This window comes from Ochotona princeps, chromosome 1 (assembly GCF_030435755.1).
Source record: "Ochotona princeps isolate mOchPri1 chromosome 1, mOchPri1.hap1, whole genome shotgun sequence".
Classification (NCBI taxonomy): Eukaryota; Metazoa; Chordata; class Mammalia; order Lagomorpha; family Ochotonidae; genus Ochotona; species Ochotona princeps.
In genome coordinates this window covers 132,926,050-132,942,395 of record NC_080832.1, presented here as the reverse complement: position 1 = coordinate 132,942,395, position 16,346 = coordinate 132,926,050, and positions in this window count along the sequence as shown.

Here is a 16,346-nt window from a genome sequence, read left to right as displayed (position 1 = left end):
GGGAGACTTACTAAAAGTAAAATGCAACAAAAGAAGATGCATATATGTAAGATCTTTAAGCATTCTTTACAACATGCTTGTAAGTAACACTCGTGGGATAATGCATCAAATGGGGAAAGAGTATGAAAAGAAGTTGCAAAAGAAGGGTATGGGAGAATCATTGTGGAAGTTTGACACTCATAGGATTGTAAGCCATCTGCCACAGGTTGTGTCAAGCTCCAGATCACAGGATGATCAAAGGCATGTGGATGGATGAGTTGGACCAACAAGAAGGTGATAGCACCCCAACTGGTGGGCCATGAACAAGTGAAAATTCCAAGCTCCTAATCTGAGCTCTGGCCTTAGCCTTCACTCTTGCTTTGCTTACATAACCTTGTGTGGAATCCTGGTGACAGGGAGTATTCTGATTGGCTGCATCCCTTTGAATTCACAGGGCTGTGTGGCCATACAAGCTGTCCAATCAGCAGCTGCCTGGTCATAACAGCCCAGAATCTTGCAGCCTCCGAATTCTAGAAAAACCATGGTGACACACAGGCTCCTCAGCCTACTGGAGAAATCAGGTTAGTGGCTCAAGCTCTGCTTTCTGTGGTCTTTCTTCCCACAGACCCTACCAGGCAGGATGTTCAGGCTCCATGGAAGCCAGCAGATGGTGAGTGTATGGGGCTGGTTGTCTATTGAATGGGAGTGTGCAAATCTGCTGAAAATGTGGTGAAGCCTAGGGCTTTTTCAACACTGTTACTGTGAAAGCATTTCACTTTTCCATCAAAGACAATATTTATTTATCTCTAAGGAGTCAAGTTGATTCTAGCTCTCCATTAGAGGTGGTGTTTTGAAAAGCACAAATCATGGAGAAAAGCCAAGTCAAGTTGATTTCCATATGCAGAGCAACTCACATATCCTATCACTTCTCTCACTTTTCCCTAACAGAATACAGTTTGATGAAATAGGGTCACCATATTGTAAAAGAGGACACTTCAGTGTGATGGTCAGTTTTAATGATGTGGTTGGGTGCAGAGTTAGGGTCAGTGTTACCATTATATCCAGGAATATGGTTGTGGTTAGGCCAAAACCTAGATTTTGGTATTGGGTTAATTTTAGTGTCAGGGTCAAATTCAAGCATATGATTTAGATTAGCAATGGCTTTAAACTTAGGAAATGATTAGATGTAGTCATTACTAGGGCTATTGCTAAGTTCAGGTTTAGTAGTAAGTGTACTGTTAGGATTGAGAGTTGAGTTATGGTAAGCCCTATAATTAGGGTTAGGATTACACTTAAATTAGGATTAGGTACAGTCCAGGGTTAGTGTTATTTTATGAAGTAGGGTTGGAATTAGGATTAATGTTAGGGATAGATTAATGTTTGGATTAATGCCAGATGTAGAGTTTATGTAATAGTTCTGGTTCGGATTTAGTTTTCTGTTACTGCTAGATTGAAGGTTATTGTATTATGTGGCATTAGAATAGAGTTAGGGTTACAATTAATGTTAGGATTAAAGCTGTGGCTACATTTAGGATTAAGATGCTGTTTTGTGCTGATTTTAGTATTATGGTTATGTTATAGTCAGTGCTAGATTATTATGCTTAGAGGCAGAGTAATGTTAAGGTGAGGGCTAATACTAGTGTTAAAGTTTTTCTAGGATTAAAGTTAGTCAAAATTCTGTGTTAGGCTTATGATTAAGGTTTTCGCTAACATTGGATTTAGGCTTAGTGTTATAATTATGGTGATGAATAGAATTAGCATAATTAGGATTATGTTTAGAATACAGCTGGGGTAGGTTCATTCGTATGGCAAGGCTTCGAATTAGGGTTTGGGTTAGAGCTAGGTTTAGGGTTAGGTTACTGGCTAGGTTTTGAGTTGTGTTATAATTAGTTTAAAAGCTAGGTTAGTATTAGGACTGGGGCTAGATTTGGATTAAGATTAGAGTTATCTCAGGGTTAGTTTTTATGATTAAGGTTAGGTTTATTCTGAGTAAGGTTAGAGCAAGGGTCATGGTTAGTATTAGAAGTATGGCTAGTTCAGGTTGAGTTTAGGACTAGAGTCAAGGTTAGGGTTAGGATTATGCTTCCAGTTTGGCTATTAAAAAGTCAAGAGATTGAGTTAGTGTTATAGTCAGGACTAGAATTAGAAATAATGCTAAGGTTAGTATTTAGTTTATGTTTAGGACTGGAAATAGATATAGGGTTAAGATGAAGTTTAAGGCTGAGGTAAGATTTAGACATAGGGTTAGCTCTTGAGATTGTACTTTCTATAGTTAGGGTTAGCCACAAACATTCCTAACTCTCATCTGGCCCTAATGTGAACACTAACCATATCCATACAGTAACACTAACCTGATTCCTAATTCTAAATCCAGCCCTGATTCTAAATCTAATCCTAACCCTTATCCTAACCTTGATCCTACAATAAACTGTAGGCCTATTGTAGCTGTCATCCCAGCACTATCCCAAACTAATTCTAACCCTAACCCTCATTATAATCATGCCCTAACTCAAACCCTAACCCTACCCAAAACCTAAGAATAGACTTAAATCTAACCATAGCTCTAACCCTAATCCTAAATGAGACTTAGACATAGCCTTCATCCTGTCCTAACCCTGAAAATTGACCTAAAAATTTCCATAGTTCTTATCCTAACCTTCACACTAACACCAACTGTAGTCCTAGCCTTAACTGTAATCCAAGCTCTAAATCCTTACACTAACCATTGCCCTAATCCTAATGCTAATCTTTCTCTAACTATAACCATTGAGCTATCACTAATATTAGTCCTAACTCTTAGTCTTTATCCTAACATAAACCTGAGCCAACCCTAACCCAATCCTAAGAGTAATACCAAATCACATCCCTAATACTAGCCTTAGCCATAAATCTAATATCAATGATCACTGTAGTTCTAACTCTAATTCTAACCTTAATCTCAACGTTAGCACTTGCCTTAACCCTAGTCCTAATGCTAACACTAATGTGAATCCTAGTGCCAAGTGTAGCACTGGCCCAATATTTAATACTAGCTCATACATAACCCTGTTATCCTAACTCTAATGTGAGCCAAATCTCTAGCCTTAATGTTTATGCTAATCCTAACTCTTGCTGTAAAACTAGCCCCAATTCTAATCTTAACCCTAACATTATTACCTATCATGGACCTATGCTTTTTCTTAACCCTATCACAAATAAGAGCCCTAATCCTTGTCCATCTATACTATTAGTCCTAACCCTAATCCTAGCCAAATCCTAATCCCATTTTTTAAAAAATGTAACTGAAATATGAGCATTAAAGCTAAACATAATACCAACCATAGTCATCACCCCAACTGTAACCTCTGACCTAAACACAACACTAAAGTTTCCATTAATCCTGAAACTAGTCCTAAACCTAAAACAAACCTTGCTCCTAAGGCCAACCCTATTTATAACTCTAAGCCAAGCTCTATGCTTTATATAACAATAGCACTAGACCTAATAATCACCCTATTTCTACTACTTACAGCATCCCTAGCTCAAACACAAATCAAATTCCTAAAGCTAACCATAACCCATGCAATAATCATAGCCATAGATGTGTGTGTGTGTGTGTCCCCTAAAGCACGGGTCTCTAAATCATTCTTCCCCAATCCCAGTCTCTGGCCCCGGCCCCAGCTACCCGTTTTGCCTGGATTTCTTTTCTAGTCTGAGAAGCAGCACACCTGAGCATCTTTGTGGTCTACTGTTGGGCTGATTAGCAAGCAGACCAGGCAGGAAGGAGCTGCGGGCAGTATTGTACTGCCCCAGGTGGAGCCAGCAGAGGCAGGTCATCACTCAACATTGAGCCCAGCTTCCCGTGGCGAAACAAATGTTCCTTTCTCTCTAAAGAAATGGGGAAAAAAATAAATGTGTAAGTCAATCAATGAGTCAGTCAAAAAATTAAATTTAAAATTTGAACAGTTTTTAGAAAGACTCCCCAAGAACACAGAAAGAAGGCAAAAAGGAGAAAGGAAAAGAAAGTAAAAACTAAAAAAAGAAAAAACGCATCCAAATGAAACTGTTGAACAAGTGTAGACAATGGGATACTGGACTGACTTTGTACCAGCAATGTTGGGGTACAATTAAAGAATAGACTGATGGAATTATGATTCCTTAGGAAGGGGGAAAATCTATCGGGGCTGGGAGTTTGGGGAGAAATCCCAGTCTATACGAAATTGTAACACGTAACTCAAAAATTCAAAAAAAAAGAAGAAGAAAAAGAAAAGGTGGAGGACACGCAGAAATGAGGTGTAAGAAGAGACAGAGCGGAGGGAGTTTTAGCAAGACTCCTGAAGAACACAGAAAGAAAGCAAGAAAGTCAGTTAAAATTCAACATCTAAACAATATGGAAAAAACAGTGGAGAGCCAAAGGCAATAGCAATCAAGACCAGAATAAACAAATGGGACCTCATCAAACTAAGAAGCTTCTGTACAGCAAAGGAAACAATCAACAAAGTGAAAAAGCAACCCACAGAATGGGAGAAGATCTTCGCACACTACATAGGTGATAGAGGGCTAATCTCCAGAATATACAAAGAATTCCAAAACAACCAAAATGCCAAATCAAACAAGCCACTCAAGAAATGGGCACGGGAAATGGGCAGACACTTCACAAAGGAACAAACCCAAATGGCAAATAAACATATGAAAAAATGCTCAAGTTCCCTGGCAATAAGGGAAATCCAAATTAAAACATCAATGAGGTACCACCTAATGCCAGTAAGACTGGCCCACATGAATGAAAGGCACCAACAACACTTGTTGGCGAGGTTGCAGGGAAAAGGGAACCCTACTACACTGCTGGTGGGGCTGCAGGCTGGTACAGCCTCTATGGAAATCAGTATGGAGGACATTCAAACAACTCAAAATCAACATACCATATGATCCAGCAATAGCACTACTAGGAATATATCCAAAACACCTCTTTTATGAGAAACCAACATGTTTCTCTATGTTCATAGCAGAGCAATCAGTAATTGCAAAAACATGGAAGCAACCAAAATGCCCATCAGCAGAGGATTGGATAAGAAAGCTATGGTTCATCTACTCCATGGAATACTACTCAGCTATTAAAAAAACAAAATGCAGTTCTTTGTGGACAAATGGGCCAAACTGGAAACCATAATGCTAAGGGAAATGAGCCAATCCCAAAAGGTTAGATACCACGTGTTTGCCTTAATTTAAGATGATATGATGTTATGTAAAACATGTGATGTTATGTATGTCGTGTTATACGTTGTGCATTAACTAAAATTGAAATGTCAACGAGGAGACCACAGAATGTGATTAAGAAATCGCATTTGTTTTTAATATATTGGTAAATCAATACTATGTCAATTAATTCCACAATGAAGTTAACTGTTGCTGATGGTATGTTAGTTTTTTATAGTGACCAGGATGGTACTCTGCTGGTTCTGCCCTCAGACCAGACAGGGTATACCTAAAAAGCCATTGAACTTGACTGGTCTATAAGATGCTGGACTCTATGTTTAGTATATGCTTGCAAAGAGGGAATCTCAACTGAACTTGAACTATGGTTATGCAACAAGGTGGAGGAATCCACCATGGGGGGAAGGTGTGGGGAGGGGTGGGGAGAATCCCAGTAACTATGCAACTGTGTCACATAATACAATGTAATTAATGAATAAATTTTTTTAAAAAGGTGGAGAGATGGAAAGGAGGGGGCAAAGAGAGAGGGGGAAGTGAATTTTTAGGAAGGCTGAGAGGAAACAGAAATCAAACAGGTCAACAGCGATACTAAGTGGCAACAGCGTGTACAACTATGGGCCTTAAATGCGCGGGGCACCTGGTCGACCACCTTACTCAGAAGAGGTAGAGTGAAAGAATCGGTGGGGACTCCAACCCACGGAAAAGGGAGGCACGCTGTGCCAGAGGTCCCCGCCTCCTCAGAGAGTGCTCCTTCCACCATTGCGGATGGAGAAGGGGCAGCTGGCGCTCCTCCAACCCTCCCCAGAGGACTGTGGGCATGTGAGAAGCCCGAACTCCCGGTGGGGGAAAAGGCCCCCTCGCGCCCCCACCTGAGGCCACACACACGCACAGCACTGCCCACCCCCCCCCCCCCCGCGCAGGCATCCAAGTGGGGAATGCAAGGGTGTGCAGCCCTGGGGGTTCACCAGATTGTGCTGGCCAGCGGGGTGGAGTAAAGAACTAACAAACCAAGGCCCGACCGCCACCTGCAGCCAGCCACACCGCAGTCCGGTCCCTGGGACGCGGGCCGACAGGCACACCCTTGTGTGGAGGGCTGACTCAACAGATCTCATCGAGGGTGTTGCTCTGCTACTACAAAACCCTGACCCAGAAGCAGATCGTCTAAGGATGGTTTAGCCCCAGTTTCCCTAGGAACTTGCGTTGTCTGACAGGCAAAAGGGCAGCTCCCTTTCCAACCACGCCCCGTTTCCCAGGACGAAAGGCTCTCCCCACCAGACCAGTCCTGAGGCATGGCAGGCTGGCAATACGAAGGAGCCTCGGTTGGCCTGGAATAGCTTGACCCCAGCCTTCCTAGGTGTGCGATCCGCCCCTGCTGTGCCCTGGGATCAGTGTACAGTGCAGACAGCCCTTCATCCTGGGTCTGGGGGGAGGAGGGACTGGCGAGGCATACCTGGAAAACAGAGCCAGAGACCCGGCGCCTGGCATGCTGTCAGTCTATCCCCCCCACCCCCAGCTGCACTCCGGACTATCAACTGACCAAGTGTGCGGCACAAACAACTACCCCAAGGGCAGGGGGATAAGGATGCAACCAGTCGGGAGAGACTAATGAATAGGTGCTAGGAACAGGGAGGCAGGCATGAGACTGTGGCCTTGGGACCTGTACCAGCTGCGAGGCTCGCTTGCCAACCAACCTGAGTATCCCCTCCTTCCTCCTCAGCATGCCTGGTGAGCCCAGCTCTCCTTGCTCACAAGCCTGTTTTCCCATTGGCACACTCAACAATGCCTCTCACTGACAAAGGGTAACACCGCTGAGCCCGGAGAGACAGGAAAGCGGAGAACACTGCTGGTCTGTACTTATGGGGAGAGCCCCCGGCCCTGTGAGCACACACCCCCAGCTGTGCTACCCGGGGACAGGGAGGACAGAGACCAACCCCACTCCAAGGTCAATTGATCAGCAAGCCACGCCCACACAGGCATAGCCCAGGAAGAACCCGGGGCTGCAAGTGCTGTCAAAGTCAAGTGAGTCACCACTGTTTTTGAGCCTTGCTGCAAGACAAGACACCATTCCCAACCAGGAGAGTAGAAGGGGTGCCCCAGGTCAGCCAGCAGACTTGAAAAGGCACCAGACATTGGCAGGGTCCCTGGAGTTGGACACTCAACCCGACAGGCACCCAGGGGCAATCCCTCCCCACAGCCCCACCTCAACTCCAACCCCTACCCCACCCCCACCAACCCACCACCAACCACCCTTCCAAGCACTGCACAGGGATGCAATACATAAGACCCCTGCCCCCAGCACCACCCCTCACATGCATTTGCCGGAGTCACCACAACAAGACCAACGCTGGGAGAAGGCAAGCACACACCCCTGGACAGATGGACAGGGTGGAGAGAGGCAGGAAAGGTGGAGGCAGGAGGGATAGCATAGGGCAAGGGAGCAGAGCGAGGAGAAGAGACCAGATGGCCAGCCAGTCTGACCCCCAGTTCCGTCTCCCCATGGGCCAACAATCCTGATCCCGAGATGGATGGGAATAGAACCCGGAGGTCTTTAAACTTCCGCATGCTGGGACGTGCTAGGTACCTGGAGCAAGAAAATCAGAGGAGAGGACAGGACGCATGGCCAAGGACAGAAGTATGGATAGCTGGACTGCCACAGGCACATGCGGCAAGGGTGGCATGGCAAGGCAAGGCAGGGCAGGGTTTGAAATGGGGCGGGCCAGAACCCCCAGGCTCAGGTACCACATTCCTGGACCACAGGAGGGCCCAGGAGCTGGAGACAGGCACACTAGAGTCAAGAGAGGCACAGCACACAGTCCAGAGACCACCACCACCAACACCTCAGCACACCAGTCCCACCAGCCATGGCCCCACATGCATGGCACACCGCTGCCCACTTCCCTGGACCTAGGACACACGCGGCCCACATTCCTCTCCCCTGTAAGCCAACAAAGAGACACATGGGAGGGGCAGGGAGAAGAAAGAAGAGGACTCCCGGCTGAGGGCAGGAAAGGGAAAAAGAGAGCAAGGAATGCAAAGCGACTGGCTGGGCATGGTGCTGGACCCCCTTACCTCAACTCCGACGCACAGGGAGGGGAACCTCCCCCCATGCATCATCCCTGAAAAGGCACCACAGGGAGGAGGGACCAGGCCCCCAATGCCACCCTGCAGGGACAGGGCAATTGCCACCACTGCTACAGCACAGCACAACACTCCAATGTCCCCAGCAAGATCCCTGGGAGCCCACCAACAGCAAGAGACAACTCACTGAGAGAAACAGTTCCTCTCCCCCAGCACCAAACACACAGGACAACCCTCTCCATCTGGGCCGACCGACAACAGGAAGGCACCCATGGAGGAAAAGGGGCGACAGGTCCCAGGCCCACAGTACCCCCCCACACAACAGGCACAGAGCAATGTTGAGACTCCCACACAACCTTGCGACAGAAACAGGCCACGGCCTCAGGAAAAACCCAACCTCGGGGACCATACCGGGCCCAGGAAGACCACTGAAGCTGTCACCTGGAAGGAGGAGGGAGGGAGGAGGGCAGCTGACACCAACCGCCCTCACCAGCCTCAGGGCCTCACCAACCTCAGTCCATACACACACCACTTCAACAAATCAACCCACGGCACCGCCACCTACCACCCAGCACCTCTGCCTGACAGGGCAAGGCAGTGTGACTCAGAAGGGGCCAAAGTGTCTTCCCAACAGGTGCAGCAAGACCCAGGTAGAACAACCGGGTTGCGGAGACCTGGGACTAGGAGGCAGAGAGTAAAATGGAAACACCGGGGAGACACAGCAACAGAAGCCACCCAGCAAGCAAGGCATGAGAAAGGGTGTCAACTGGGAGCTAAGGACCAGTGAACCCCCAAGCATGAAGGGGCACTGGAAAGGAGGACCTGCCTCAACATGGACTGCAGACCTGGATGGCAGCCAGGTGACACACCAGCCCCCACCATGTGGGATCTCCCCGCCAGCACCCTCCCAGCACAAGGGCGATCCCGCAAGGGGAGGGGGAGGCGCCAGACACAACCACACAGCCGGGACCCTGCGACTCAGCCACGCCTCTCATGCACACACCCCTCCAAGGAAGGGAAAACTCCAGCCCCACATACCACAGGCCACCAACCAACCCCCCAATCCTGACAAATGCTCACCAGCTCACACAAGTCACACGAGGCCGCAGCGGGTGGTGAGGGGTGCCTGTGGGGGGTAGCATTGGACCTCCAGAGAGAGGCACCAGATGCATGAAGGGGAACCATGAGGGAACACACTTTGGGCCAATGAAGGCCCATCAGGCTCCCCCCCCTGCCCCCAGATGTACAGCCCAAGGTCAGCTCTTCTGGCAAGAGTCACCAGAAGACAGTGTGTCAGCACCTACCTTCAAATCCAGAATGGCAACTACAGGTGTAGAAATGTCCTCCCAGGAAAAAATCTTTACATTTGCATGTGAAAAAAAACTGACATGTAAAAGAATGCTGGTCAAATTCACAGCAGACCTCTCACAGGAAACTACAGGCCAGAAGAGAATGGACTGACATATTCCAGATTGTAAAAGCAAAAAATTGTCGGCCCAGAATAATGTAGCCAGCAAAGTTTCCCTCTCTGTTTGAAGATGAAATAAAATTCTTCCAAAGTAAAGAAAAGTTAAAAGAATATGCCTCTCCATAACTGCCCTACAAAGGATACTTAAAGATGTTTCTGCTAGTCCCTTATGTACGTAGGCCTGAGACTCACTGCAGCCTCTCCAAAGATCTTCTAGCCCATGCCTTGTGTTGCTCCCACTCCATGCTCGTGTTTCTGCCCAGCCACCTCAGCCCCAGGGGCCAAGACCAGAGCCCTGTGTTCACTCTGTCTGCACACCACCAGCTGGCCTCCTCTGGGAATTCATTCACACTTAATTAAATTGTCTTGGCTGTGAAAATAGCATTCTTATATAAATTCCTGAAACTATCCAAACTTTCCAATTAAAAGAGCTTTCCAATGTAGATTTTTAGCCTAGCATTCAGACAACCTTGGCCGCTCACATTGCGTAGCAGACTGCGTGTATTCAAGGACTGGCCTTACCCTTAACTCCAGTTTCCCACTTGCTGCACATCGTAGGGAGCAGAGGGTGATTGTTGTAGAAGCTACATCACTCCATCTACATGGAGGACCCGGCCTGCCTTACCACCTCTGTCTTGGGGCCAGCCCAGGCACTGTGTTCCTTACGTAGTTACAGATGAGTTGGAGTGATCTCTCTCCCTTTCAAACAAAAGTACCTTTTAATAAAAAATGCCAAGACATAATGTGTCTTTGTTCTACTCTAACAATATTAAATAAGTTATATATTATACATTTTCATAGACCATATTTCTTTTTAATTTTTTTTTATTTTTAGAGGTATTAGAGTTACAGAAAGAGAGGAGACAGAGTGAGAGGGAGATCTTTGATCTGCTGGCGTACTCCCCAGAGTCCCATGGCTGGTGCTGGGTCAGTCTGAAGCCAGGAGCCAGGAGATTCATGTGAGTGTTCCACATGGGTGCAGAGTCCCAGGCACGTGAGCTACTTCTACTGCTTTCCCAGGTACGTTAGCAGGAAACTGTCATGGAAGTAGAGCTACCAGGATTTAACCAGAGCCTGCATGGGATGTTGCAGCAGAGGAAAACTTAGTCAGCCACATTATGGCACTGGAAGCAAAGTATCATACTTTTATAAGCCAATCAAATTAAAGGATTTAGGATATCTCACCAGGATGAATCACAACCTCAATGAAAATCTACTATTATTTTAATAATAAAGAGTGAACCAATCATCTGACCTAGTGGTTAAGACAACACTTGGAGCAGCTGCATCCCATCCAAGTAACAGTCTGAGCCGATGCTCTGCCCCACTTTCAGCTCACAGCTGAGAAAGATCTGGAGAGGCAACAAGTTAGGGACCAGATAATCGGCCCCTGAAACAACAGGGAGCCCAGGTGTGGTTCTTCACTCAGCCTCAGCTACTGTGAGGATGTGGGGTGTGGGCCAGCACACAGTGGCTCTCTCTCATCTGTCTCTGTATCTCAAATAAATCAAAGAGAAAAAGTGACATAATTGCATATACTTATTTATGAAATTGCATATACATTTTTAGGTAAGAGAGAAATCAACCTAAGGGTATGAAACAGGTGTAAGGAAGTGAAGCTTCTGCAGCAAGGCCTGACCCACGCCTTGGCAACACATCATGCAGGAAACCCAGCATCTCACTGGCACTGACACTGTCCCACACCATGCCTTGAGAAAAAATCATGGAGGAAACCCAGCATCTCACTGGGACTGATGCGGCCCCACACAATGCCTTGGGAACACATCACACAGGCAGCCCAGTAGCTCACTCTGCGAAGTCCTGCCATGCCCCAGTCACTTTATGAGTGGTCCCAACATTTCTCCTAAACAAGGAACACTAGAAACATTCTGACTCAGCTACCCTGTCTTACAACTTCAGATATTCAAACCTAGGAGAAATTGTGCCTTTTTCACATGCAGGGAACAAAAGTGTTTTCTCTGGTACAAATAGTAAGCCTAACTATTTCCTACAGAGACCCTCTTCATTATTGAAGAATATTCTATCCTGGGACTCCTTCCACCATGATGTCCTTGGTCTCTCAGAGAATGGAGACTTGATACTAAGAACTTGAGTTCCAACTCTTAAACCACATTCAAAGTTTCTTTAATTAGCCGGCATGTGAGGGTGTGGGAACAAGTTGGGACTAAACTATAAGGATATGGTTGTTCAAATCGCATCTTGAACACTGAGGAACTGTGGCACTTGATCAGACATTCACACTTTCAGGTCTCAGTTCTGACCATGTAATATAATAACACTTTACAGACAAAAGACATAATATGTGCATGCCAGCCTTTGTAACTGAGAGACATTGCAGCGGTGCAAAATAAATAGTTTCCCACTGGGGCTTAAAAAACGAATCTGGAATAGAAGATCTGAAGCACCACACACCAATCTGTGTACAAAGACTTTTCACAGGCTGATTGGCTCCACTGTTGTCCCACCATGCTCTGGTCACAGGCTGGTTGGCTCCATATTGTCACACCTTGCCCAGTCACAGGCTCCTTGTGGCAGTTCATACTCCTTAGGATGGTCACATTCTGGTCTTGCAGCTGTCCCCACATCCAATACATCCTTTGGACTGGGCATTTCCTTGAGTAGACACCTCTTGACTGGCACAGGAAAATGAGGAAATTCAGCTTAATATTATGGCTGCAACCCAAAAACAGCATTTCATGAAACAAGCTACCTTCATTGACTGAGACAATCATCAGATTATTTTTGTACATCAGTATCTTGAAAATTTCAAAAAGTTGTGGGAGAGTAACACTTCGGTAGAATATATAATATGTGATTTATATATGGACAAAAGTTTGTATTTCTGCAGAATCACTACTGAATTAATGCTTTTGGAACCAAAGTATTGTTTTTAGATGGTCTTTAAAATAAATACAAATCTTGTGACCATGTTTCAAAGCATGTTCACTGGATTATGCTGCACAGATATTTAGTTTTTGAGACAGAAGCCTACATTGGTCCTGGTCCATTATATAATGTCTGGCATTTGTCTCAAGCATTGAATTATCTCTGGCCTTAAAAAATGTTACAGTGCTGTTGTTTCTGAAAAGGTATCTACCTGTCAATCCTTGCAGAATCTGAAAGTTTCATTTTATGCATAACAGTGTGCCATTTCACATGTGCAAATGATATTCTACATTTATTAACTTTATGGCAGATACTAGTATTGATATTGATCTGCTAAGACAGACAACAGTGACAGGATCAACCATGAATTTGGCAAAAGTGCCAGTTCAGGTTAGCCTCTTGGCTGGATGAGAGTCACTGGCCTGTCTAATGTTACTTTCTGTTCTGGGGCATGCTGACCTCAGTCGGTTTTGCTTTGTCGGTGGAGATATTCTTGCTTTTAGAATTAACAGATTGCTTCCAGTGACCACCCTGCTGTTCTGCATGTGGCATGACGTTCAGCCTACTCTTGTGTACACAGCATGATTTTTGGTGTATTCACTGTAACTATAACCTTATTTTTCATTGCTCTTGGTGCACTCTCCTGCCAGATAGCTGTCATGCTGCTGCATAATAATTTCACTTTCCCTGAAAGTTGAAGACTCTGCATCCTGATTTACAACATTTTGCACCTGAATGTGGAGCTCTACTGGCAGAGGAAAACCAAGAAGTTACTGGAGGGAAAATCAGGAGACTCTTGAGACTACAGTTGGAATTCTCAAAGTAAGTGACTCTTGGCAAATCATGGGAAACTCACCTGCACTCAGAGAACAGACATAGACATTTTACAGGGGCTTTTGAGGGGCTCAGAGTAAAAACCTCTCAGCATACTTATGAGGAGCTCTTTTCACTTGTAAGTAAGCACTGTCAGCGGTTTCATCCAACTGACAAATATGTTAAACTCTAAGGTGTGGCAGAAAAAAATTGCTGGCTTTAAGAGTCCAGCAGCATGAAGAGATGATACAAGTTAAAGTTTGGACAGTCTGTTCATTGATTAGTATGAAACCTAAGCCCCTGCAGGCAGATTATGAAACATCTAAAGCAGTAGGAACTGATCTGGAACCTGCTTCTGAAAAAGAGCATGCCTTCAGAGATTATCAGTCTGCTGATGAGTTTCAAAAACGACCCCTACCATTCTTGCCTCCACATTCCCAGGACAATGTAAAAGCAAAAAGTAGGACTCAAAACTTGGTGCTGAATCGCAAGCTTCCTCCTCGATTGAGGAACATTAAAGAGAACATAGAAATGAATCTTTGGCAAATGATGTACTAATCAAAAATTTCACAATCTTGTGGATCCCAAGGTTGCCTGAAACTATAATGTTGAGGCAAAATGGGAAAGATTTCAGGTCCCAATATTTGAATATGCAAAGATTAAACTATTGTTAGGGCAAGTAAAATGATCTTTCCTATAAGTTCCAGAGGCAGACACCAACCTTGTATGAACAACCTAGTTATTAAATGAGGATTGGAACTTGAAGTAGATGAGTAGGGAGTCCTAGCGGGTTTCCTTAAAAGGAAAGGAAAACATATCAATCTCTCAGGATAAGCAAAAGAGGGCTAAAAATTATGCCTCTGAAAATTCAATGCCCAAGGAAGTAGTCCATAAGAGACAAAGCAAAGGGAATCTAACCTAAGAGATGGCCCTGATACAATTGGGGACATACAATTGTATGTCCCATACAATACTTAGTTTCTTCCAGTAAAGACACTTAATGGATCTTACAAGTTAACACAGGATTTGAAGGCTCTCAATCAAATCATAAAGGCTTGTGACCCCGTGGCACCCACTCCTCACACCCTGCTCAGTGACTCCTGCTGATTGCAAGTAGCTTAGCGTGACTGACTTGACAATTGCATTCTAGACCTATCTGCTAAGCCTAGAGAGCGGAGAATTCTTCAACAGCTGATAGGAAGATCACCATATGGAAAGAGAACACCAAGTTCAACAGATGGCTTTAAGCAAAGGGTAACTGAGGCACCCAACTTACATGGCCAAATTTTAAAGGAATATTTTAAACAGGTAAGCTGCTATTGCTCTATGCCCGAGCTCTAATACAGTACACGGATGACCTCTCAGTCAGATCTGTCATCTCCGGGAGGAAGTAGTTGAATGCATTGGCCTCCCGCTGTGGATTTGCTTAACCTGTGTTTTACAGATTGGGGGAATGCAGCTTTTAAAACATAAGCTTCAAGTTATGCTAAGAGAGGCAAAATATCTGGGGCAGCTCATCAGTGAGCGAATGTGCTAATGAATCAGTGCTGAGAGAATATCAGTTATTGCACATCTAATTTTGCCTAAAACCAAATTGGAGCTATGAAAGTTATTAGGCCTAACAAGGCACCACCATTCTCAAGATACACACACTAAAACAAACAAAAACAAACAAATCAAGGTTCTTTACCTCATATCAGAAAAAGCCATGAGACTTCCCAAAAATACACAGAGGAGATTCAGGCAGCAGATATATTCAAACATGCCTTCACTACAGTCAGGGTTCTGGTCCTTCATTCACTGCTAAAAACACTTGCCTTCTTGGTCATGATGCATCAGGCTGCCACTCTTGGAGTCCTCACAGAGAAGGGAAAGGACAACCAGTAACTTTTGCATCAACGCGTCTCAACCCTGCTTCCAAAGGATGGCTCGATCTGTAAAAACAATTGCCTTACTGGTTGGACAAAGCAAAAGTGAACCTTGGGTGAGCACTCTCAGTGATGCCACACATCAGTTCAGAAACATCTCAAACCAGAAACAAAAGAAGAATCCTAAAAGATGCGGCCATGCTTTGAAAAGGGTGACCTTTGTCAACAATTAAGGTGCAGAATTATTATGCATTATGTGACAGTTTCATAGGCTCTGGGAATCCCCCCACCCCTCCCCACACCCCTACCCCCTGGTGGATTCCTCCACCTTGGTGCAGTATTACAGTTCAAATTCAATCAAGATTCTTTCCTAGCAAACATATACCAAACATAGAGTCCAGCTACTTATTGTCCAGATGGGTTGAACAGTTTCTTGGGGAGACCATTTCTGGTCCAAAGTTAGAGCTGGTAGAATATCATCCCAGTCAATTAAGAGTCCCAATATAACATTAACAGCAATTTGTAACATTATGGAATTGACATGGTTTTGCGTAACCAGTATGTTAAAAAAAAAGCAAAAAACAAGTTCTTAACCACAACCTATGATTTGCTCATTGACATTTCAATTTTAGTTTGTATACAGGACCAGCTGTTATATACCTTAAAATGGCTATAAGGTACCATTCAGCTGTCTCGTGTCTATTTCATTTTAGTATTTAACCATTTGTTGTGTTGAAGTATAATTTTGCTGATCTTGGCAGATTTTAGGATAATCTATGAAACTGTCACATAATGCATAATAATTAATAAAAAAAAAAAGTAAAAAAAAAAAAAAAAGAAAAGGGTGACCTTGTCCTCAAAAACACTAAATTTCTTTTTTAAGGATTTTCTTACTTTACTTGAAAGAGTCAGAGGTAAACTCGCCAAATGGCCACAACTTCCAGGGCAGTCTCAAGCAGAGAGCCAGGAGCATCTTCTAGGCCTCCCACTTGGGTGCAGCAGCCCAAGGGCTTGGGCCATCTTCTGCTGCACTCCAAGAC